The sequence below is a fragment of the Hemicordylus capensis genome, chromosome 3 (assembly GCF_027244095.1).
Source record: "Hemicordylus capensis ecotype Gifberg chromosome 3, rHemCap1.1.pri, whole genome shotgun sequence".
NCBI lineage: Eukaryota > Metazoa > Chordata > Lepidosauria > Squamata > Cordylidae > Hemicordylus > Hemicordylus capensis.
In genome coordinates this window covers 208,215,954-208,238,837 of record NC_069659.1, presented here as the reverse complement: position 1 = coordinate 208,238,837, position 22,884 = coordinate 208,215,954, and the positions used below count along the sequence as shown (strand labels likewise).

General features: G+C 47.0%; 1 protein-coding gene across 16 annotated transcripts in view; it reads right to left on the bottom strand.

Moving 5' to 3' along the window:
• The window catches only part of LOC128351680 (uncharacterized), a 337,204-nt gene that overhangs the window by 55,498 nt on the left and 258,822 nt on the right, over positions 1-22,884 (bottom strand). For 6 of the 16 annotated variants that reach the window (XR_008319966.1, XR_008319965.1, XR_008319968.1 and 3 more), the window contains one exon: positions 13,072-13,999. The exons of the other annotated variants lie outside the window; for them this stretch is intronic. The gene's annotated coding sequence lies outside the window, so the exon portion shown is untranslated. Of the gene's footprint in view, positions 1-13,071; positions 14,000-22,884 lie in introns of those variants that run through there. 16 annotated transcript variants of the gene reach the window in all.

The window sequence follows — 22,884 nt, the reverse complement described above, 5'->3', positions numbered from 1 at the left end:
TTTCTCATGATTCAGCTATTGGCTATGCCATGTCAGGTGGTGGAGAGAAGAGGAGGTGTGTGCACTCCCAATTCCCAGTCATCTGTGTGGTGAAAACAACCAAGAAGTGATTGTGTGTGTAGGCTTAGTAGCGGTTGTTCTGCATGGGTAACCAACATCAGCAATCTTAGATTTGAAGTAAGGTGGAAACCACAAGTGAACCTTCACACACGGACGCTTCTTAGTTGTTTTTACCACACAGGCAACCAGGAATCAGAAATGCGCACACCTCCTCCTCCCTCTGCGACCCAACATTTGGCAGCATAGCTGTGATAGTTGGATCATGAGAACTGGCCTATTGGAAACAATGATGAGACTAGTGTGCAATCTCATTTCCTGCTTTCAGAGGTGCACCTCGGTAATTTTGGAGCCTGGATCTAATGGCTTTGGGAACCCACCCCCAGTATTGTTAACACATTTTTTATGTGACCACACCACCTGGGACTAAAAAGGATTTGGGGGGCCCCAGGGGATGTGGAGGCCCTGGACTTCAGACCCGAAGACCAGGGGTAAGAGCACCTCTGCCTTCCTTCCTCATGCCATGCATAGATCTACCAGTCTGACCATCTGCACAAGGCTTCTGAGACCTGGTCATCCTAAGTGGTATACAAGTAAATTGTAGCAAATAGTGAATAGCAAATGGCGGATTTAAGCCCAGCCTTTGTCTCAAAGCAAGCCAATGCGGGGGAAAGAAAAATGCTGCATCATTCCCTCATGTTTGTTCACCAAAGTTGTTCCTCTGGTATCGCTGCCATCATTATAAATTTGTCCTATCGCCAGCCCTGCTTTGCCTTCACAGTAGCTGAATCTTGACATTCCGGATCCCGGATGTGGGATTGGTGAAAGGAAATTTGTTTGGCCACTCCTGCAAGTGATAGGGAGTTCCAAAGGACTGGTTTGCATATTACCTGGAAAACCTCCCAGATTGAAAGGGATCAGGTTTTTGTGTGTTATCATGGAATCCATACCCTGTTTTCATACCATGAATAGATAGATAATATTCTCTTTTCCTTGAACCCAAACCAGAGAATAGATAATAACTGTGTTTATCACAGGCTTCACTCCTCGGCGAAACTATGGACATTTTTCTTGATGATATCTTTTAATAAGGAAGCCTGTTTGTTTCATGAGACACTGGACCTCATGTAAGGGGTTTTAAATCCTGTTTCAACAAGGTATAGTATTTTTGCTTGGACTGGGCGGGTACTGTTTCTTTTCTATAGGTTTTTATGAGGATATTGTAACCCTACCAAGCTTGCTAGTAATGAGGCTGAAGATGGAGAGCTGGAACACTATTTGCACGTGGCTTAGATGGGGACAGTGAACATCCCAAGGGCCAGATATCACAGACGAATCAGTCTTTTATGGAAAACGCTGTCAGATACACTGGGTGATACACTGAATGGTCTTGCCCTGACAGAAATCTGTGAGTATGTAGGTAGCCACTTAGGTTAGAGTGCTGGGCTAGGAAGGGGAGACCTGAGTTCAGATCCTCATTTGACCATGACACTTGCTGGGTGATATTGGACCAGCCTCTTAAACTGCCTGGCCTGCCTTGAAAGATTGTTGTGTACAGACATAGGACTTATGTAGTACACTGCTTTGGACTTTTCAGAAGAACAGCTGGACATAAGAGAGAATCTATGAGGCGATGGGGGAATGGGACTGTCAGTTCCACCCAAAGGGCCTTTGTGACATTTAAGCGCTGGAATTTCTGTTGTAGCCTCTCGAATGATAAGACTATGTTTTCCCACAAGGGGGGAAGGATGTGGACTTCATTATTGTTTTCCCTTTGGGTTTTTATTGTTTTTGCCTCCTGCTCCGGATTGCTCATTGGGTGAAGCATTTTACCTGTTGTCAACAGCAGTTGTCGCAAGCCCCAGTTGAGGACATCCCCTATTTTGGACTTTGGGGAAGGGGAAAAAGGGCAAGCAGGAAAGCAAAACATAAGTTGGAAAGAAAATGCCAAAAGATCAAATTGAAAAAAGCCTCAGGTTTGTTTATTGTATTGGGCTATTCAGGGACTCAGTCTCAGTATGATGTCCCTACCCGAGAAAGGGGGGGGGGGTATTGGAAATTCATGCATCTGTCTTTTATTCCTAAAAATGAGCAGGATTGCCTTGAACTATCTTTCCCGGAAGGGGTGTCTATCTGTCAAAGACCAAGGCAATGGTCAGGAGAGAGGATCGGGAGGAGAACCGACAGGCCAGGCTAACCAACAGCGGCTACCTGGAAGGGAGGTTCCCCATCTATATATCCAGTCCAGGCCAATGATGACGGAACATCCGTTGGCTGCCCTGATTTGGGTTCGAGGAAAAGGCCGTGATGCAGGTTTCTTGTTCCTGCTTCTCATACATCCCGGAGTGTTGTAGTTACTGATGCCAAATATCTGATGGAATTAGATATTGGTGGCGCAGTGGTAAAACTGGTGCCCCTGTAACCAGAAGGTTACAAGTTCGATTCTGACCAGGGGCTCAAGGTTGACTCAGCCTTCCATCCTTCCGAGGTCGGTAAAATGAGTACCCAGAATGTTGGGGGCAATATGCTAAATCATTGTAAACTGCTTAGAGAGCTCCGGCTATAGAGCGGTATATAAATGTAAGTGCTATTGCTATTGCTATTGCTATTATAGTGATGCCAAATATCTGAATTGATGCCAAATATCTGAGGAAGGCCTGTATGCATCCAGAGGACGGCCTTGCATATATCCGTGCCCTGAGAAGCCTATACCCACTATACTTGGTGCCTCTCGTTCCCCGTGAGGGACAGTGACTCTACCTGTTCGACGACCCCAGCCTTTTGTAGACTCCAAGTTGATCCTTAACACCCAGTTGTGTTCAAAGAAGGGGGGAGGGGATAGGTTGTGGTTGTCAACAGGGGGAACGGGCGTTCACGTCGTGATTTAAAATGTCAAGCAGCCTTGCTGGGTGAAGGATTCCTGGATGAATAGGTTTTTAAAGAAACACTTGACATGTTTGGCTTTGGAGCTTCATTGGAACTGGGTTAGAGCATTGCCATTGGCTCTCTCATGTACGTCTGACCCTTTTGCCCCTTTTTGGGGTGTTCTATGGGTGGTTCCCATTTCGAATATCACGAATGACTTTGACTTGCTTGTGAGGGGGGATGATGAACAGCAGGTGTATGTACAGGAACTGGTGCAGAGACTTGTTACCGGATTTGCCTGCGTCCCCAACCTACTGCTGACCAGCCTCTACGTGTACAGTCTGAGGAGCCTTAATGTCTGTGACTGTGGGATTGGGGATGGCTCTTGCAGCATACTTGTGAATGTATTTTTGTGTATTTCTGTGTGTTTCTGTGGATTTCTGTCACAGATATTGGTTTGGGTGCCCCAACTCAGTGGGGTAGGAGAAGCCAAGTTATCTGTTTGGTCACTCAGGTTTGGCTGTGGGTTGCTGTATTCATATTGTTCCCAACCACTTGGGGCCAAGTGAAACCCCGCCCCAAGGTACAGGCAGTAGTCCTTGCCACCAGGCTTAAGGTCTGCTGGGTGTGCACACATGCTAACATACTGCGAAAATTGCCTGGTTAGGAGGTCCAGTACCCCTCACATGCTGGATAAGGCCCCCACGTGTGGGATGAGGTCCTGTTTGGGTTAGCAACATTGACCTTGCTTGGAGACCCACATGGAGGGGGGGTGGGTGGGGCCCAGGTTAAGACCTTTAGCCATGCAAGAGGAAGGTATTGGTTCTTCTTAGGAGTACCTGAATGGTGGAGAGTGGAGAATTGGTTGCATTATCCTATTGGCATCCAAAATGATACCACATGGCTACTGTGCCCACACCTGGCTTGATGGCATTGTGAATGGGGAATTTGTCCCCGCATAGGATGATTATGGGCCCCCTCGGGAGGAGTGTCAGAGTGCACAGCTGAATGTGGGGAAGTATTTCCCTCTGCATGATGGAGAACATACAGATACCTCAGTTACATTGTTCATTAGCATGGAGGGAGTACAAGGCTAGTGGGGATTCTGGTGAGCAATGAAACATGCAGGGGTGACACATACATCTGGGGTACCCCTTTTGGTATCTATGGCTCAGCATCATCTGTGCCAGCCACAGGGATTATTCCCTGACTGGTGCTCCAGCCTGAAGGACCAATGTAAGATGTCTTTCAATTGTTGGGAAGAAGCACTGAGAGAACAGAAATTTCTACTAGATTGAGTCATTGTTGTGCTACCTATATTTCATTTCTTACCCGTTATGAGATTAAAGGGAAGAGGCAAGTAAACTAGACACCATGTGGTTGGGCGTGTCAGGAAGGAGACCAGTGCTGCCATAGCCTTGGTGTTTCAGTTTTGTAGCCGAACAGCATATAAAACATGACCCCCTGAGTGGAAGGGCCGTTACGTCCCAACCTATAGGGCCCCTTGGGTGGCAGTACCTCCAGAGTATTGAATCTAGCTTTCAGCATTGGCATCGAACGTCGTCCGATGGCATTGTGGAACACAGGGTTTCACATGGCCTGGAGGGCAATCCTATCCAGTCTGGGGGTAATTGGACTGGAAAGGGCGATAATAATCATCTCCCAGGAAGTTGAGGAGTCGTTTAATGCTGTTTTGTGTGTATTGTTGGACTTGCAAGGAGAGGGCCAGTCTTGATGATGGTCTCTGAAATGTTTCCAATATGCTCATTGTCCAACAAGGGGGGGCATATTTTCAATGTGAACACAAGGATTATCCTATTTCTCTGACGTGGGTGTCATTGCTATGAGGGAATACTTAGTAAGTATGCCCTTTATTTTGATTGATGGACTTAATAAGATAACTGTGTATAAAAATGTGCAGATGTACGTAATATCCTGGTGTAACATTATTAACCATGTTGGTTGTCAGAAGGAAATTATTTACTGTTTCTCCTGTACAGAACTGCTTCTTATGATAATGTGCACTGATGGTTGTGATGGCTTTGGGCTTGTTTCTGTTTGCTTGTTGTTACTTGTGTTAATTGTGTACCCTGCTACTTATCTACCATTAGAGGATATGGAACCTATTGAGAGCCATGTATGCACAGAAGTCTTAAATTTGAACTATTCTGCTCACAGTGACTTGAAGGATTTACCCCTTCTGGGAATAAACTATGAATGGAGGCAGCTTTATGCTAATAGGAGGAGAAGGGCAGGCTATGCTATGGTCACCGCATCCTCTGTTCTTGGGGTCACCCCACTGCCCCCTGGAACGAGTGCCCAACTGGCAGAACTGGTAACACTTCATAAAGCGTTGGAATTGGCTGCGGGCTATAGGATGCTGCCTTGTAGGCTGGACGGGGATCAGATCAGACTGTTAAATGCTCAGTTGCTACAGGCAGTTCAGCCCACAGCCGTGGCAGTTATGCATTGCAAGGGACATCAGGGTGGGCAGGACCCTATAGTGCAAAGGAATGCCTTTGCTGATTCCATTGCCAGGCTTGCAGCTTGATTGAAGGCGATCCCTGCTTTCCATGTTCCCTTAGTAAACCATCCACATCCTTTGCCTTTGACCCCTGAATATACTAAGGAAGATTTGCAGTCCCTACCCACTTGCCCCATGAGGACTGGACATAGAATAAGAATGAGTGATGTATTGAATTTGAGCTTGTATTGCAATTATGTCAAAAAGCGCAGTCTAACGTATTCTGTTTGTGAAAGACAGTTATTTCAATTGTCCTATTGGCTTTTGTTTTAATTTGTAAATATAATTTCCCCTCGGGTTCAACATAGTGGGGCTTATTTGTGAGTAAGCATGCATTTGTTTCAATTTGATTAGTTAGAATGTGAACTTGATATGTGTAACAGCCCAGTTCTGCTCACTGGAGTTCCAAGTTTATTCCCCAAGTGATTATGCACAGAATTGGCTGCCCTAATATTTGGGTTTTTGATAGAACTTTGTATAATGATGTCTTCTATGGTCTCAGCGTATGATGTATGTGTAGTATTGGTTCACCCTAGAGGGAGAGATAGGTTGCTTTAATGGATCTGAAGCTACAGATACGAACAATAGAAAGGGGGGAATTGATGTATAGTAAATCAGAAATGCATAGAAGTTCACAGCTTGACATAAGCAATGCCATTATGTTTAACTAAACTCAAGGATCTGCTCTGCTAGAAGGATGCTTACTACTGTGTATTCTCTCTGGTAGTTTTCCGTCCCCCACAGGTTAGAGTGACCATGGATTTAGAATGTAGAACAATTTTAAGATAAGGCTGTCTGTCTGCCTGCGTGCATGTTTGTGGTTTATTCCCTAATCTTAGCAAGTCATGATGACGTATTTGCTATGTCGCTGAACAACATGTTGTTCTGGAGAACAATTTTAAGAGTATAAAATGTATGCTCTCTGTATGGTCCTTTGTCTTGTTTTGAGCATGAGCCAAACAATACCATTACTACTTGAGAGTAAATAAACCTTTGATCTTGTTAATAATCATCTGGGCTGATGATTATTGGGCTCCATCTGCCCAGGAATGAACCTCCTTATTGGGGACAAGGTTACCCTGATACACCAACGACCACTTTTTAACAGAATTTAATCCCTCCCTGGTGTGGGCAAAATTCCAGGAAAACTCTCTTTCTTTTACTGAATGGAAAAATACAAAAACCTCCCGCATGCAGCCTATACGTGGTGAGAGAACCAGGGGCGTAACTACTATTAGGCAAGGGGAGGCGGCTGCCTGGGGGGCCCCACGCCTCAAGGGCCCCCCCAGAGGCAAGTCACATGACTATATATTGTGAAGTGTGTGTGTATCAGCGAGGGGTCCATTTTAAAATTTTGTCTCTGGGCCCACTCCAGCCTTGTTACGACCCTGGAGAGAACTTAGTAGGTTGCTGAACAAATAGCCTTGAGGTGTGTCTACACCAGAGTAAAACCCCTTTTTCTTGAGTTAAAAATCCACTCAGAGGCAGGTGAAATTACAAAGCATAAAAAGAGAAAACTTTATTCAAAAGACTACAGACTGCCCCTCCCCCGGCCTCATTGCAGGAAGGAGGGCGATTTGTCCCAGCCCGGCAACAGGCCAAGGGGACGCTGATTGGTTCTTGGGCTGGGGGGGCAGGGCTTGACAGCTGTTTTCGGCGTCTTCCCGCCCAAAGCCCCAGTCCGGCCCGAGACTTTGAAGAGAGAGGAGCTCTGTTTGCAAGCTCCTCTCATTGAGTTTGTGGGGTCCTGATTGGCCCGAGTGATGCGGGCCTGTTAGGGTTGGGGCTTGGGTGGCTGGGTGGGCGGCGGGCCGGCGGCAGCGACTGTAGTTCGGGCCGATTTGGCCCGTAATCCAGCTGCGTGGGGGCGGCTTCTTTGGCCCGAAATCAGGCCTTGTGTTGGGCAGTTGGGTGGGCAGGCGGCGGCGGCAGTAGTTTGGGCCGATTCGGCCTGTAATTTGGCTGCATGGGGCGGTGGCCGATTTTGGCCCTTTGTCGGGCCACTGGGGGCCGAGGATCGGGCCTTCGGTTAGGGCTGGGCTCGGGCAGCTGGGCAGTCAGTCGGTGGAGGCAGCCGCAGCAGCAGTTTGGGCCAATTCGGCCCATTATCGGGCTGCTTGGGGTGCCCCGGTCCCGTTGGGGAGCGGCTCCGGTCCCGTGGGGTGGCTGCGTTGGTGGTGGGCCCTACAGGGGGCGTCAGGGAGGCCTTTGGATCCAGCTCTTGGGACCTACTGGCCATTTGAGTGGTGGCTGGGTGATTGGATTGGCAGCGGGGGGGGTGCTGCTGAGGACCTGGATTGGGCTTTTGGGGGTGCTTGGCTGGCTTTTTGGGAGGTCGCCGGGCCAGCTGGGTGTGGCTTCATCTGTGGGAGTGCTGTATAGCAACTTTAGAGATAAGTCAATCAATAAATAAATTTATATTAATAATTTAAAAAACCAATAAAATAAAATACACACACACACACACACACACACACACACACACACGTTATCATTATATATAGGGTGGAGTGATTTGGGATTATGCCTCCCAGGAAGGCAAAAGGGAAAGCTGGTGGCCAGCCAATCAAGCCACCTAAGCAACCTGCACCCCAACCATCATCTTCGGATGAAGATGATGAGGAAATGATACTCATTAGGGGACTGATTCAGCAGATGGAAGCTTTGGACCGTGCCAGGGCGCTGCCCCAGGAAAAGGGGGTAGGGCCTTCTGGGGGGGGCAAGCCCCTTAGGCGGACGCGGGGGGCTGCGAGGACTCAGTTAATTAATTCTTTATCTGCCAGATTGAAGGTCATGGATGAGGGAGCAGTTCCTACTGTGCCAGTCGGTCTCAGCGTCCCGTGTGAGCAGCCTGTAGTGGTTCCAGACGATGCAGCGGTCCCGGTGGAGGTGCAGCAGGGAGGGTGGCCTTCGGCAGCAGTGGAGGCGCCATCTGCCATTCAGCCGGGTGAGCTTGGACCTGTTGCACCACACGGTGGTACTGGCCAGTGGCCACTGTTTCGCTGGCTGATACCAGCCACCGGGGATTGGGGCTCTGCCCCTTGGGGGGTCAATTACACATATCCAAGGGGGTTGGCGGGTCCGGTGCCATGAGTAGGGCCTAGCTCTCAAGGGGTAGCTGATTAGGTGTGGCAAGGAGTTGTGCCGCCATCCGGGGGACCCATGATGATGCCCACGCAGGATGCAGGTTGGTATCCAAGAGGGTTCTACCTACACCACAGCATTCCCCCTAAGGGGCCGTGGGTTGCCTTTGGGAGATCACCTCTTACCGGCTACTAGGGAGAAAATATTGAAAGGGTAGTATGTGGACATCTTCTCTTTGTTATTTAGGGAACCCGAAGTGAAGCACAAGGAGGGTGAGTCCTGCAAGGACCACGTAGTGACAAAATGAAAGCCAGTCGAGAAATCATGGAACAACTGGCTTTCAGGGTTTACAATTTACATGGGGGTGGTCCTTCAGGCACAGCTGGCTAGGGCCCTAGCGTTGGTCAAGTATCTTGACATTATTCATTGGGTGGTGTCGGACTTTGCGGGCACTGCTTGGGTGAGATATGATGAGAATTTCAGGATGCGGGCCGCCCTGGATCCCTCCATGCCATGGGATGCTCCTCATTTGGAGCTCTGGGTTCTCTATATGTTGCCAACGCGGCCGGTAGACGGTGACAGATCGGACAGCGGTCATCTGCTTTCCAAGCCAGCGGCACTGTATTCTCCTGCCTGGGCCAGCAATGGGTTCAACCCCAGTTGGTTTGCTGGGAGTTCAATCGCAGTGGCCGCTGCGGGAGACAGGCTTGTAAGTTCAAGCATGCGTGTAGCCTCTGCGGTGCCGAGCACCCAAGCTCTTCCTGCCCCAGGGCGCAGGGCGGGGGCGGGAGCAAAGCCAAGGTTTGCTGGTGGTAGAAAGGGGGAGCCCCCTGTACCCCCTCCGGGTACAGGGGCCCAGCCCAGTTAGGTTGGACGTTCTGGAGCGGCTGTTGTTTGATTACCCTAATCGGGGGGCGTGGCCTTGTTGAGTTTCGGGTTTCAGGGAGGGCTTTAGGATCCCTTCCTTATCACGGAGGGTGGCTGTCAGGGCCAGTAACCTTAAATCTGTTAAAGGGATGGAGGTGGTGGTGTCGGAAAAGATAAGCAAAGAGGTGGCAGCTGGGAGGGTGGCCGGACCTTTTGATCGGCCCCCCTTTGACAATTTGAGGATATCCCCACTGGGAGTGGTCCCCCCCCCAAAAAAAATAGACTCCAGGCAAGTGTCGCCTCATACACCACCTGTCATATCCCAGAGGGGGTTCGGTTAATGATGGGATCCCGGAGCATTTATGTTCGGTTCGTTATACATCCTTTGATGCGGCTGTTCGCATGGTAAGGAGTCAAGGGGTTGGGGCGTTACTGGCTAAGTGACCCGGAGATCATGCCGGCAGCCCTGTGGCAGCTTGGCGCATAGCTGCGCTGCAGGCCATCGATGCCTCCTTGCCGCACAGTACGGTTAGTTATCGGGCAAAGGTTGGGGCGTTCGCGGCATTCAGGAGAAGAGAGGGCCTTGTGGAAGCCTGGCCGGTGCCTGTGGAACATGTAATGCAGTTCCTGGTGTCTCTTTATGGGGCAGGTAAGGCAGTCTCTACTATGGGAGGCTACGTCTCCGCTCTGGCTTTCGGGGCCCAGGATGCGGGGGTTACAGGATGCTACAGGTGATCCTAGGGTTAGGAGGATGCTTGAGGGTTGGGCGCGGCGGCAGCCCAGGGGCCCGGACAAAGGGAAGCCCCTGACATTAACTGTGGTAGCGGCCCTAGTTCGGCACTTACCTGCCTGTTGTTCTTCCCCTTGGGAAGCTACGTTAATTTCCTTAACTTTGGGGGCTTTTAGGCCCAGCGAGGTTTTACCTTGGAGTAGGCATTCACCTTTGGGGCATTGCCTGCAGTTTGGGGATATGTCATTGGATGGCAGGGGGTCACGCTGCTCCTCCGCAGTTCTAAGACCGATCAGAGGGGGAAGGGTCAGGTAATTCAGCTACATGCTGCCTCGGACCCGGGGATGTGTCCAGTTACAGCTTTGCGGCAGTACATGGCGGGTGGCCCCAAGACAACTGGGTGCCTGTTTGTTCATGAGAAGTATCAGCTATGGTCTGTTTTGAGGAAGGCTATGGCCTGTGCGGGGGTGTCTGAGTTGGGGTTTAGCCTGCACTCATTTAGAATTGGGGCGGCTACTACAGCTAGTGGCTTGGGCCTGGAGGCGAGGGAGGTGAGGAGGATTGGGCGTTGGAAGTCCGATGCGTTCTTCCGCTATGTGTGCTGATGCACCGCGGTAGCGGCTGTATGTTATCTGTTTGTTCTTTTGACAGGTGCTGGCGGGGTGGCGGCTCCAGTACATGTGCTTCTGTGTGGCCATTCCTTGGTTTTTTGGGCATACAAGAGGGCCAGCGCCTCGCATTTTGGGACCCAACTCGGTCTGGGACAGCAGTCCAGGGTGTCCTGGTTGGGTATGCAGGGGATGCTCTGGGGGCAGTTGCTCCTGACCTTGTGGGATTATATAGATAGGTGCTCCTGTCCAGATGTTTGGGTATTGCACTTGGGTGAGAACGACTTGGGCAAGCGAACAGGGCTCTCCATCTTGAGGAATTGTTGGTGAGTGGTGGGGCAGGAAGGCCAAGCTAGGCTGACCTACCTGTGTGGCAGGGACAGTGCGGGTTTAGTTGGAAAATAGTGGGTTTAACATCGGTGAGCACCCTTGGATGGTTTAATGGGTGATTGTTCAATCGCTCCCTTGTGTCTTGTGCGGCCCAGGAATGACGATTCGCCATGAACCAGCTTCAGGACTTTGCAGATCCTTGGGCTGCATGGTCCAGGGTGTGCAAACGCCTAGAAGGTTCCAGACCCTCGCTTGGGGGTTGGTAGAAAGGAGATGGATCGGGCTGGAGCCTGATGCTCTCCTGAGCCACGGTGTGTCGCCCAAGCATGGTGCAGGGGAGGACTGGGGTGTCCGAACCTGGCCATTGCTAGGTCCCGCACTGTCTTGGGGTGGGGGAACATCCCTACCTAGTTCGCTTGCTCACTGTTGATTAAGTTAATAAAGTTATGACCAGTTTCACCCAACAAATTGTGTCAGTGTCTTCTTGGGCTGGGGTCTGGGGACAATGCTTCGGTCTGAGGCTCTAGCAGCTTCCTTTACAGAAAAAAGAAACAGTACTTTACAAGATTACTTCCAAAAAGCATTCCGGCTGGTTGGTTTGGAGTGGCACACTTTAAAAATTGTGGTTACTCAGTTGCATAGAACATAAATGTGAGAAAATACAAAAGTCCCCTTGTTGGAAAGAAAGGGCTCAGGTTAGCGTTGCTCTGAGCTTGTTACATTGCAGATAAAAATACAATAAACCAATTGTAAGGGCTTGCAATGCACAAAATCAAAATAATCTAATGTAGGCTGCCTAACACACTGTTCCCTGGCTAAACCTTTCCCTGAAGCCGAAGCCAAAGCCCTCGCTTTCCTCCTGAATTCACCATATCCATGGCAGAGGATTCAAGCTTCCTGCAATCCTGTCTGTCAAGGATCTGCAGATTTCCTTCCCTGAGAGGATTCTGCAGGCTAGCTTTGACCATGAGGCAGCAAAAGCTCCATTGCTCCCCACTAAGCCTTCCACCTGTCCTCTCTCATCCTCTGCCTGGCTCCAACTGAACCAACAAAGAACCCCTTCACTTCCTGCCACCAGGCCCTCTATGTCCTGGTCACCGTGTGCTGAGTGGCTGATCCCTAGAGGTCATTGGCTGACTGAAAGGACAGGGTTCACTTCCGGTTCACTCTTTAGGGAAAAAGGAAAAGCTGTACCTGACTGATCACAACATAAGTGGAGCAAAATACACCAGGGAATAAGCCCAAATCTACAGAATGCACCAGAATTTCAAATTAGAACACTTGTTCGTCTTTTTATTAGTTAGTTATTCTAGGACTGGAACTCAAATTTTTCCAAAGTGAAATTCAAATGTTCCTCCAAGGAGAAATTGAAATGTGAACAGAATGTCAGGGTTCCTCTAAAGAAGAAATATTTTCTCAGATGATTTTTTTCACATTCTTGCATTATGTAATCTAACAATTGCCTTTGTTTTAGCAGCCTCAAGGACAGCAGAGTGTGTGTGTGTGTGTGTGTGTGTGCACGCACGCGTGCACATATGTGAAATTCAACATTGAAATTGGATAGACACAGCAAGGTTTCCCCATCTCACCCCCCCCATTACTACTATATTATTATACACACAGCCAGCACCTCCTTTAATCAATTTAACATAATATGACCTATGAGTTAATCTTCCCTAATGAGAAGGCCACCTTCACTCCATTAAGAGACAGATATATCATCAACCTCATCTTCTAGATGAAGAAGGCAATTATGAAGGAAGTCTGGAAACAGGAGATATAGAAGGGAAAACATGCTACCAGTAGTGCATGTCTGAATGGAGAACCCAGTGGGCGGGAAAGATTTAGTTTCTGTTATGGCAGTGGAGTAATTGCTCCTGATTGAACCAGTGCTAATAGGCTTTCTATGTATTAATGCTAAAAAAAATATCTTGGACTGTCTTTAGAAGGAGGACCCTTAATTTCTGTAAATGGGCATTGAATGCACTATCAAACTCACAAGGAAATTGGTTTAGATATACATTTTTATTGTGATAGATTAATTTATCTTATTGATTTCATTTAGAAATTTATACAACCCCTTTCTGCCCTACAATGGCTGGAGAGGACATTCCCAATAAAAATATAAGATAAACACAATATTGGAACCAGGTCTGCAGAAAAAGAATAAAGAGAATTGATTGTAGAGAAACACACACACCTTAATCCACACATAGTTTCTATGTTAAATCATAGTTTCATCTGGATATTCTACTACTTAGCTACATCTGCTTTTGTTTAATGTCAGTACATTAAGCAAACCACATTTTGTAACAATTAATGGCACCCTGGTGAAAACTGTTGAGGGTTTTTGTAATTTATGGCAGGTCCATATCACGATCACATGAACAATAAGCAATGTCATTTAAAGAGGAATTGTTTTCCGTGTGGGAGGCATGTGAAAATTGTGGACTCTCTAATGCTTGACATTAAAATAAAAACCATGTCGGCAAGAGCACCACACACAAACTGTAGAGTGAGAGAAAATACACAGAGTGATTGGTTTTTTTTAAATATGTGGGCAAGGGATGGGCGGGGGGGGGGAATGTGAAGATTTTCTCCCCCCTGTATTCTCCATTAAATGATACCACTCACTATTATGCATATCCTCTGCTGGAAAGCAGCCAAAAAAATATTGTTCATAAATCCCTTTCCCTATCCCTGGGCAGATTCACAGTTTCAAATCTTTGAGATCCTTTAATCCGCTGTCCATTGTGAGCCAAACACTTGGGAAGCATCCAAAGCCGTACCAAGGCAGCTTGGTTCCTGGAGATTGTGTCCTGAGCCATTCTTGGGGTGCTCCTGTCATCCATGCCAAGAAGGTATATGCAATGCAGTTTCTTTTATTAGCTGGGCCCATTTGTAATCTCACCTGAGATCCTTCGCTTTAAAGAACTGAAATACAGAAGCTTGGATTTTATTCATAAGGAAAAGTCCCTCAAGGATGTTCAGTTTAGGTTTTAATTTAGAGATCCACATATGGCCAGGACACACAAAAACCTCATTTTCACTGGGATTATGAACATGGGGCTGGTTTGAACCACTTCAGACTGCAGGTGGGGCCAACCATGACTATAATAAGTTTCCCTATAGACAGAAAAAAGCATGTTATGGAGAAGGCTAGGATAGATCCCTTCTCTCTGACATCTCTCTCTCTTTTTTAATGTGGAGGGAATTGTTTGTATGAGGGAGCATTAAGACAAGTCAGCGCCCAGCTGAAATATACGAATATGAATGAGAATATGACAGATATTTTAATACTGCTTTTTAATCAAAGCCCCCAAAGTCGTTTACATAGAGATAAATAATTAGATTAGATTAGATTAGATTAGATTAGATTGACTTCCTGTCCCCCAGAAGGCTCACATTCTAAAAAAGAAAGATAAGATAGACACCAGCAACAGCCACTGGAGGTATGCTGTGCTGGAGTTGGACAGGGCCAGTTGCTCTCCCTCTGCTCAGTAAAAAGAATCACCACTTTTTAAAGGTGGTACAGCCCAGAGGTTTATTCCCCCAGTGGGGCAAAGGCCTGGCTTTCCCCCATACAATGTACATCAGACCAGTGCTTCTCAACAAAAGAAGAAATGTGCTCATACATTAAGTAATATGGATGACAATCCAGTTAGCACCATGCAGTACTAGCCTTAGGGTTAGGTGACCCAAGTGGCTGCTTGAGGCATCTGACCACTCCAAGAAAGCTCTGACAGCAGCAGCTGCAGTGCCCCCTGCCCCACGTTTCAAACGTGAGGCCATCTTGGTGAGGGGAAAGAGGTGCAGCACTGGTAAGGGAAGCAGAGCTCACATGAAGGGGCACCACCCTGCTTCTCCCTTGCTGAGATGGCTTCAGGGGGGATGCCATCACCATAACTGCTGCTTGGTTTTAGATCAATGGCAGTGGAAGCAGCAAGGACGGAGCTTGCTTCTGCCACTGCTGCTTCTGTTTAGATTGGTGGCAGAGGCGGTGTGAAGGAACGAGGCCTGAACCTCCTCTTTTTGTATATAAGACTTCTGTATTGCTTTGCTTACTTCCTATGTTAAAAAGCTGTGCAGGAGGTCAAAAGTTCACCGCTCCTGCTTTACAGTTTTCTTCGCGGGAGGAGGAGAATTATACTGGTTTAATTATGGAGGGAAGAGGGGGTTTGATTTGATTTGGTATGTTTTAAAATAATGGAGGGAACTTGAGTTTGGTTTGTTTGGGAAAATTTCGAGGGGAAAAGAGAATATAAACTGCCTTCAGCAGAGGTGAGTGCAGTGCAAGTTGGAGGCCTGAAGAGAGTTCAAGAGAAGGAGTTGCTGTCACAGTCTGAGAGAGAATCAGAACTGGTGCTGGAAAGAGCACTGAGGAATCACTGGGAGAGTGGTGACCCAAGCACTCCTAAAGCAGCTGGAGAAACAGTCGGGGACTGAACCCCCAGAACTGAGAAGGGAGAGCAGGACCTGGGGCTGAGCAAAGGGCAAGCCAGGCTTGCTGCAGAAGCTGACTGGGGGTGATTGCAAGAGGACTCTTGGTAAGGACTCTGAGTGAGGGCCCACTATTAGTGCAGGAAAGACTGGGCCCGTTTTGCTCATATTTTATTTCTTCCTTGTGCTCGTTTGGTTCCTGTTTTGTACAGGAACTATTATTTTGAATTGAACTATTTTAAAGTAACATTTTCTTGTTTTGAAGTTAAAAATGTGTAGCCGCTGTCTGTTTTCCCATCCCTCAATGAGAAACCTTTCCACCCTATCTAACTTTGAATAAGACAGAGGTTTGGAAAGCTGTTTTAGTAGATCCAGCCAGGAAAAACCAAACCAAACCCCAAAGTCTACTTGGTGGCAGCAGTGAAGTTTAGGATCACGGGTCTTGATGAGACCAGTCTGTGACATGTGGTAATGGCACAGTGGGATCCGTGATAGGCAGCAAGCTCTCTCCTTCCTGTTTTTGCTGCTCCTGATCTAAAACTGAATAGCAGCAGCTGTGGCAGCATCTCTCCACCCTCTCCAAAGGTGATGCTGATGTCAGCCCCACCTTCCTTGTTGGTGCTACTCCTCTTCTCTCCTACTCAAATGGAGAGATGCTCCTTCTGCAGCTGCTGCTTGGTTTTAGGGTGGTGGCTGCAGTGGCATCCCTGTGAAAGATGAGATCATTTCAGCAGGAAAGAAGAGGAGCTGCGTCAGTGAGGTAGGTGGGGTTGATGGTGGCAGGTGGCAGGGACACCCTAGGATGCTCTTGCCCCCATTTGGGCTAGGACTGGCCCTGGTACCATGCATGTGAGCAGTGATCTCCAACATGCAGTAATGGCAGAAAACAGAATCCTGTGAGCATGTGGCACTCAGATTGCACACAAAGCTCTAGAGTAGCCCATGTGCTATAGCACCACCTAGTGATGCTTACCATTACAACTTGATGAATATAAATATGTACAGTGATAAGTTTGCTGGACCAATTTCTATTCATGTAGGAGTACGCACATTTTAGTCACATGAAAGACTACATTCAGTAGAATGGCTAAGTAGCTCACTTAAAGCTCGATATAGTTGTCACTAAAATGGCACCTGTAACAATAACTGGAGCAAATGGAGGCACTGGGAAAATGGGAGAAAGAGTCTCTGTAAAGTAAGGAGGGAAATTGTGGAGGTTGATTCTGCACATCCCTAGGTGAAATGCAAAGTTAATGACTAGGAATATTTCCAAGGCAGCAGGAAGGAAACATTCTTCCTCAAAGCTGGTTACAAATATATATAATTACACATATATAATCACACACACACACACACACACACACACACACACATATCATTCCTCCTCAAAGCTGGTTACAAATATATATAATTACACATATATAATCAAACACACACACAATGACATTTTCCACCCTTCAACTATGGGTTAGACTAAGAGGACCTGATGTAGATGGGAGAAGTCATGATATATTGTAGAAACCTTCTCATATATGGGAGCTTAATGGATGGCCGGGAAATACATAGGTGGCTAACACCCATTTTGGCTGGAAACACATCAAAAGCCACCGGGCTGTTCTGTTAGACAACTGAAGGCAAGGATCGTATGCCAGCTTTGTTTAGAAGTCACTCAATGCAATGAATAGAGCATGGATCTGAGCTAGAAAGGTTTGTCTTCAAACAAAAATGTTAGGATAAGGGCAACAAGTGCCACATTCTAGTGATGGGATTTATTTGGAAGGCGTTTGAAAATTGTCTGGTGTTCACATTTCAATTGTAAGCCATCCCTTGGACCGTTTGATCCTTTTCTTCTTATCTCTACCTGCTCTTTGTGGACTTCTAAGAGCATTCATTTTCCCCAGTACACATGACTCTGTCTTTTCTTCTTCTTCCCAGGGACAGCCAACACACACCTTCAGACTGGCTGATTTTCTATTGTCTGTTACATAGATTCCCCCCCCCTTTTTTTTTGCACAAAGCTCTGGTTTCTGACCAGTGTCTATTGATATGCACGTTGCCTCAGTGTGGAATTGCACTTTGCTTCCAGCCAGACAGATGTAGACTCTTTTTCCTTAAATTTCAAACTGCATTCCAATTTTGGATAAAATAGCCATTGCAGATCGATTTCAGACGCATTAATGAGCACAAAGTGCCCAGTTTACCTCCAGTGTAATTGCACTGGAGCAAACACAGAGTAACAAGAGGGTATTGGAAGCACTGGACAATATGAGAAACAGCCAACATTTTTATAAAGTTATTTCATTTACATACATTCCTTTCTCTGCACATTTTGTTTTAATTGGGTGAGGATTTTGTTGTTGTGCAATCGATATGGGGATATTGGCTTCCATTTTTTCACAAATGGCAAATAATTCAGGGACAATGAATATTTGGGGCTAGAAGGGTGCATTACCCAGAAACATGGTGCCTGGCCACCCCGCCCATGACCCCGGCTTACCCCGAGCTGGGAGGAGGCAATGTGAGCATGGAGGGGCCAGGAGGCAAGCCAGGTGGAGCTAGCATTCACCCAAGGCCAGGGGAAGGCAGCGCAGGTCTCTGGACTTGGGTGGGTTGCCCAATGGGCTGAGCAGCAGCCGTGGATGATGTTGGTGGGGTGCATCAGTAGTGAGTGGTGGAGGCAGCCCAAGGAGCAGGGCTAAGGTCGGGAGGAGAAGGGAAAGAGGATGGAGGGGATGGGAACAACTTACCAATAAAGAGTGGGGAAATGGAAACAGGAAGGGTAGAGCTGGGGTGTTTGGCCTGTGAAGCCGCTTTAAAAGGAGGAGGGAATAGGAGGGCTGTGATCTCCCGGTGAGGAGCCAGTCCTAGGACTGCAAAAAGAAACCCATGGCCAAGGAGGGGGACTCGGGCAGGGGCGTATCTAGGGGTAGGGCAGGCAGGGCACGTGCCCCGGGCGCCACTTGAAGGGGGGCGCAATTTTGTAAAATTAATTTTTTAAAAAAATGGCTGCCAAAAACAAAATGGCCACCGTGCATGCTCAAATGGCCTCTGTGAGGCTCTAGGTCATGCCAGGCTTTGCAGAGGCCATTTGAACATGCGCGGTGGCCATTTTGTTTTCAGTGGCCTTTTAAAAAAAACTATTTTTAAAAATGGCCACTGCACATGCTCTAATAATAATAATAATAATAATAATAATAATGGTCCCTGCGAGGCCCTAGAGGCCAGCGGGGTGAGGGGGAATCTTTGCCAAAAAAAAAACCCCCAGCCTTTAGGAAGCCCCCCAAAGGGGCTACGGGTAAAAATAATAATAATAAAAATATAATATAAGACACTGTACACATATTCAGATTGGCACTATGTACAGAGAATCAGGGCTTGTGAATACTGAGCTGACGCTTAAGAGCTAGGATTGTATTCATTTGCTCTTACTTTGCATCTTGTGATAAGTGAGTTAAATGTGATGTCTTGCTAATATGGCTATTAATGGTGAGTTTGTCTTTGAATCAGTGTGAAACCCTTAATATTAAGGCCCACTGGGAGTTTCTTGCTCTCTTTCTCTCATTTTAACTGTCTTTCTGAAAGACTAGAATATATTCCAAGCAGTGACACAGTTTACTCTGCATATCCTTTAATTATTTACAGAGTATCTGGGAAAAGTCAAATTCTCCATTGATTTTTAAAACTTATGTAATCGTGATGCTACAATGCATAGTAGAGAATTAGACAGGCACTTCTGTTTAGTTTTCCAAGTACATCTCCACATAGTATTTGGGTATTTCATGAGCCCCCACATACTGAAATTTGTAGTTTTCCAGCATTGTTTGGTCTGGCGATGTCCACTGCTAAATAGTTTTTGAAATATTAAAAGATTAACGAGCTTGACTTGTATTTTTGAGCTGATATTATGGTAAAGTTATCTGAAAGATGGGTGTCAGATGCTTGGACAGGGGGCGCAATTTCAGTGTTTGCCCTAGGCGCTATTTTCCCTAGATACGCCTCTGGACTCGGGTGTCCTCAACCCCCAACCCCCTCCCCTTTCTCTGAGGCTGAGCCTTTTCTGCTGACCCCTTTGAGGGGCCCAGGGTGCATATGGCTAGACACAAGTAGCTGCTGTCCAAAAAAATTGGCCACCAAATGCTTAGTTCTCCCCCTGACCTTAGTAATGTTAGTATAACTTGTATCATGGTGCGATGACATGTCTTTGTGCATTTCCATTCTCCAAATCACTGGTTGGCATGGAAGGCAGGAGTCTGGGAAAGTGCCTGCTACTGTAATCTTACAACATGAAGTGCTAGATGGTCCTGTCATGCCTTCATTTGTAACCACAGTGACCATGGTAGAAATGACTAGGACAGGCAAGATCAGACGGCATAAGGTGAGGTAAGGAGTCTGTATAGCTGCTCTGATTAGTTACTCAGAGACAATTTTTATAACCTTCAGAGTTAGCTGTCCACAGTCAAGCTGTAGTCAGCTGACTATGGTCAGCCTTGCATTGCACCAAAGAAGATGTCCCTGGGCTGTGAAGATTTGATCCCTGAAGTTTCCTGACAGCCCAGGACATGGGTGGTGCAGGAGGAGGTGCTGGAGACTGGCCATTAGGGAGCCTGCACAAATTACATTCCCCTCACTCAACTGAACCCAACCCACCATTCATGTATGAAGGTCCACCAAGTAGTCAGTAAGCCTGCTGGTTTTGCTACATCCCTAGGAGTGTGAAAAGAAAAAGGTTGTTAAGCACTTGGCAAGCCACGGTCCATGGTTGGTGGGCTGCATTGAGCTTGGTGGGCCTCAAATTGTGCAGACCTACCCTATGAGGGCCTTAGTTTATGCTTTGAGCAGGTCTAGTCCTGTGCTCATTCTGTTTTTGTTTGTTCTGCCTTTTCCTCCCCACCCAGGCAGCACCCACTCTGCCATTGTTTCATCTTGTATCACCTTGGGGAGCCTTGAACCATTTCCTCTTCCTTAGTTTAGAGAAGTTCACTATCAAACCTAAAACTCCTCACAAAGAACAAGAAAGATGTGTCTGTCAAGGGACTTTGATGCCAGGAGGTGAAAATTTTACACTGCCTACAAAGTGTGGATATTGGCCATTTAGAAACAGATCAAAAGAGATGGATGACAGACAGATGATTTAAGTACTCCATCTACTGGCAAATGGCTAAACTGAGCCTGCACAGATACAGTGCTGCTTACAAACTCCATTGCCTGGAGATGCTTTCAAAGTTCCACAATACCCTCATAGTCACCCTCTTTCCTTTTTGTCCTCACAATGCACTGATGGTTCATGTTTTGACAAGTTCCATGTAGGCAGCTCAAGTTAAAGCAGAGATGCCATTAGGCCTGGACTTCTGGGGGAAAGCCTTGCCTCCCTGCTTCCCTGGAGAGTGCCAGTAGTGTGCCTGACAACAGCCAGAACCAGGAATCTCCTCCCCGCAGCAATGGCAGAGGCTCTGCAATGCCTCCGTGCCTGGCACGCTGGCAGCCTGGTGCTGGCCATCAGGAGATTCTCTCTCTCTCTCTCTCTCTCTCTGCATGGGAGCAGGCTGCTGATGCTGTCTCTGCTTCCCTGACCTGACCATCAGCTGTTTTTTGGGGTGGGTGGGTCTAGCAGGGAGGCCTCTTCCTGACTCATGTCTCTGTTGCAGTGTGGGCTGGAAGGCTGCCCAGGAGGAGAGGACAGGTTGAGCATGGGAGGCAGGGGGCAGTGCTGTCGGCCCCCAGACTTCTGCAAACCCTCTTCCCAGCCTCCCTCACTGGTGCCTATTTGTGTGCTGTGCCTGCCTCATCATGGGAGCCATGCAAAAGGTGTGTGTGTGGGACTATATGGGGCTTGTATGGGCTATTCTCCCCTGTGTGTATTTCTGAGATGGCTTGGCCTAGGCCTTTGATATTTGGCACAGATGCAGGGCAGGATGGGAGGGCTCTGTATATTGAATTTGAAAAAGATTTGTCAATCCATTTATTTTTAATATTTTTTTGAATTTCAAAAAAGTCCTAAAAGTGGCTTATTTTATGGCAAAAAAAGTACAAAAACTTCTGGAACTGACCCCCAGCCCCACCCTGGAGCATAATTTCATCCCTATGTGGAATAATCTGCCCTTTGCCTTCATAAAATGGGTAAAAGACTCCACTTTTCTGCCGAAACTTTTCAATCTCCTGGATTGTCTTGGCATAGGACTTTTATATCTAGCATAGATGTATTACAGGGTGGGAGGACTCTGTATATTTAATATGAAGCAGATTGGTCAATGAATTGATTTTTAATGATTTTTAAAATGTATTTTAAACTTTGAAACAGTTGGAATTGTGCGCTCAAGAATGCTGTCTGAAACCATGGGGCTAGAAGATACTTATTTTGCAAGCCACCTCCCCCTCCCATAAACTCACTAGGTCCAGGCTCCAAAATTACCTAGCTACACCCGAGTTAAAGTTGAGCTGTGAATAATGGATGGGTCAAGTTTTTCAGTTATATTGTATACAAATCTGAACCTAATTTGACTCCACCTACTGCTATGCTCCTTCTTTAAATTTCCTTTTCTTTCTTATAATTGATTTGGCTTTACTGAAGATAAGAGCCCTGCTTGCAGGAATTACACAGGAGGTTCAAAGTCAATATGAAACTATCAGTCAATATGAGACTATTTCCTGCAACCTGTCTCTGGTAAGAATATTCAGTCTTCAAGTGGGTGGGTGAATACATTGTGTATTTAATGTAACTGCATGTAAATGGACACACAACACCAAGGCACCTTCCAGTGCACAACATATAGCAGGTGGAATTCAGTCTTCAGCAACATGTACAGCCAGTTCATACCTCCTTTTCTTAACTACTATACAAGAGAACCTCAGTATTTGCAGGGGTTCTATTCTCCATAATTACCACAGATAATTCATGAATACTGGGTCCTTAATGGACTCATGAATACTGGGTCCTTGGGGCAATGGGATCACAGGAGTTAGGTTCATGGAAGCCTGAAAATTGACCAAAAACATGGGGGGAAAGGTTTAAAGGGGGGGAAATAAAGTACCCTACCATGCTCTGTGAGCCTTCATAAATCCATCATTCCCCAAAGAAGTCAGAAAAGGTTAATATTTACACATTTTCTTGCAATTATCTTGCAGGGGAAAGGTCAAGTAAATGAGCCACAAAATGACTTGGTTTCACAAAATGGCAACCAGAAATGACCCTGGGCCTCTGACCCTCAAATACATGGAAATAACCCCTTGTGGGTTGGTTTTTTCCGACTTATGCTGAGGTAAGGTGTCAGTCACCTAACCACAGATATGCGAAACCATGGATGCTGGATCTGCATATAGCAAGGTCCACCTGTATCACTATAAAGTAGCTGTTCTGTTAAATAAAGTCTGTATGAGGAGAG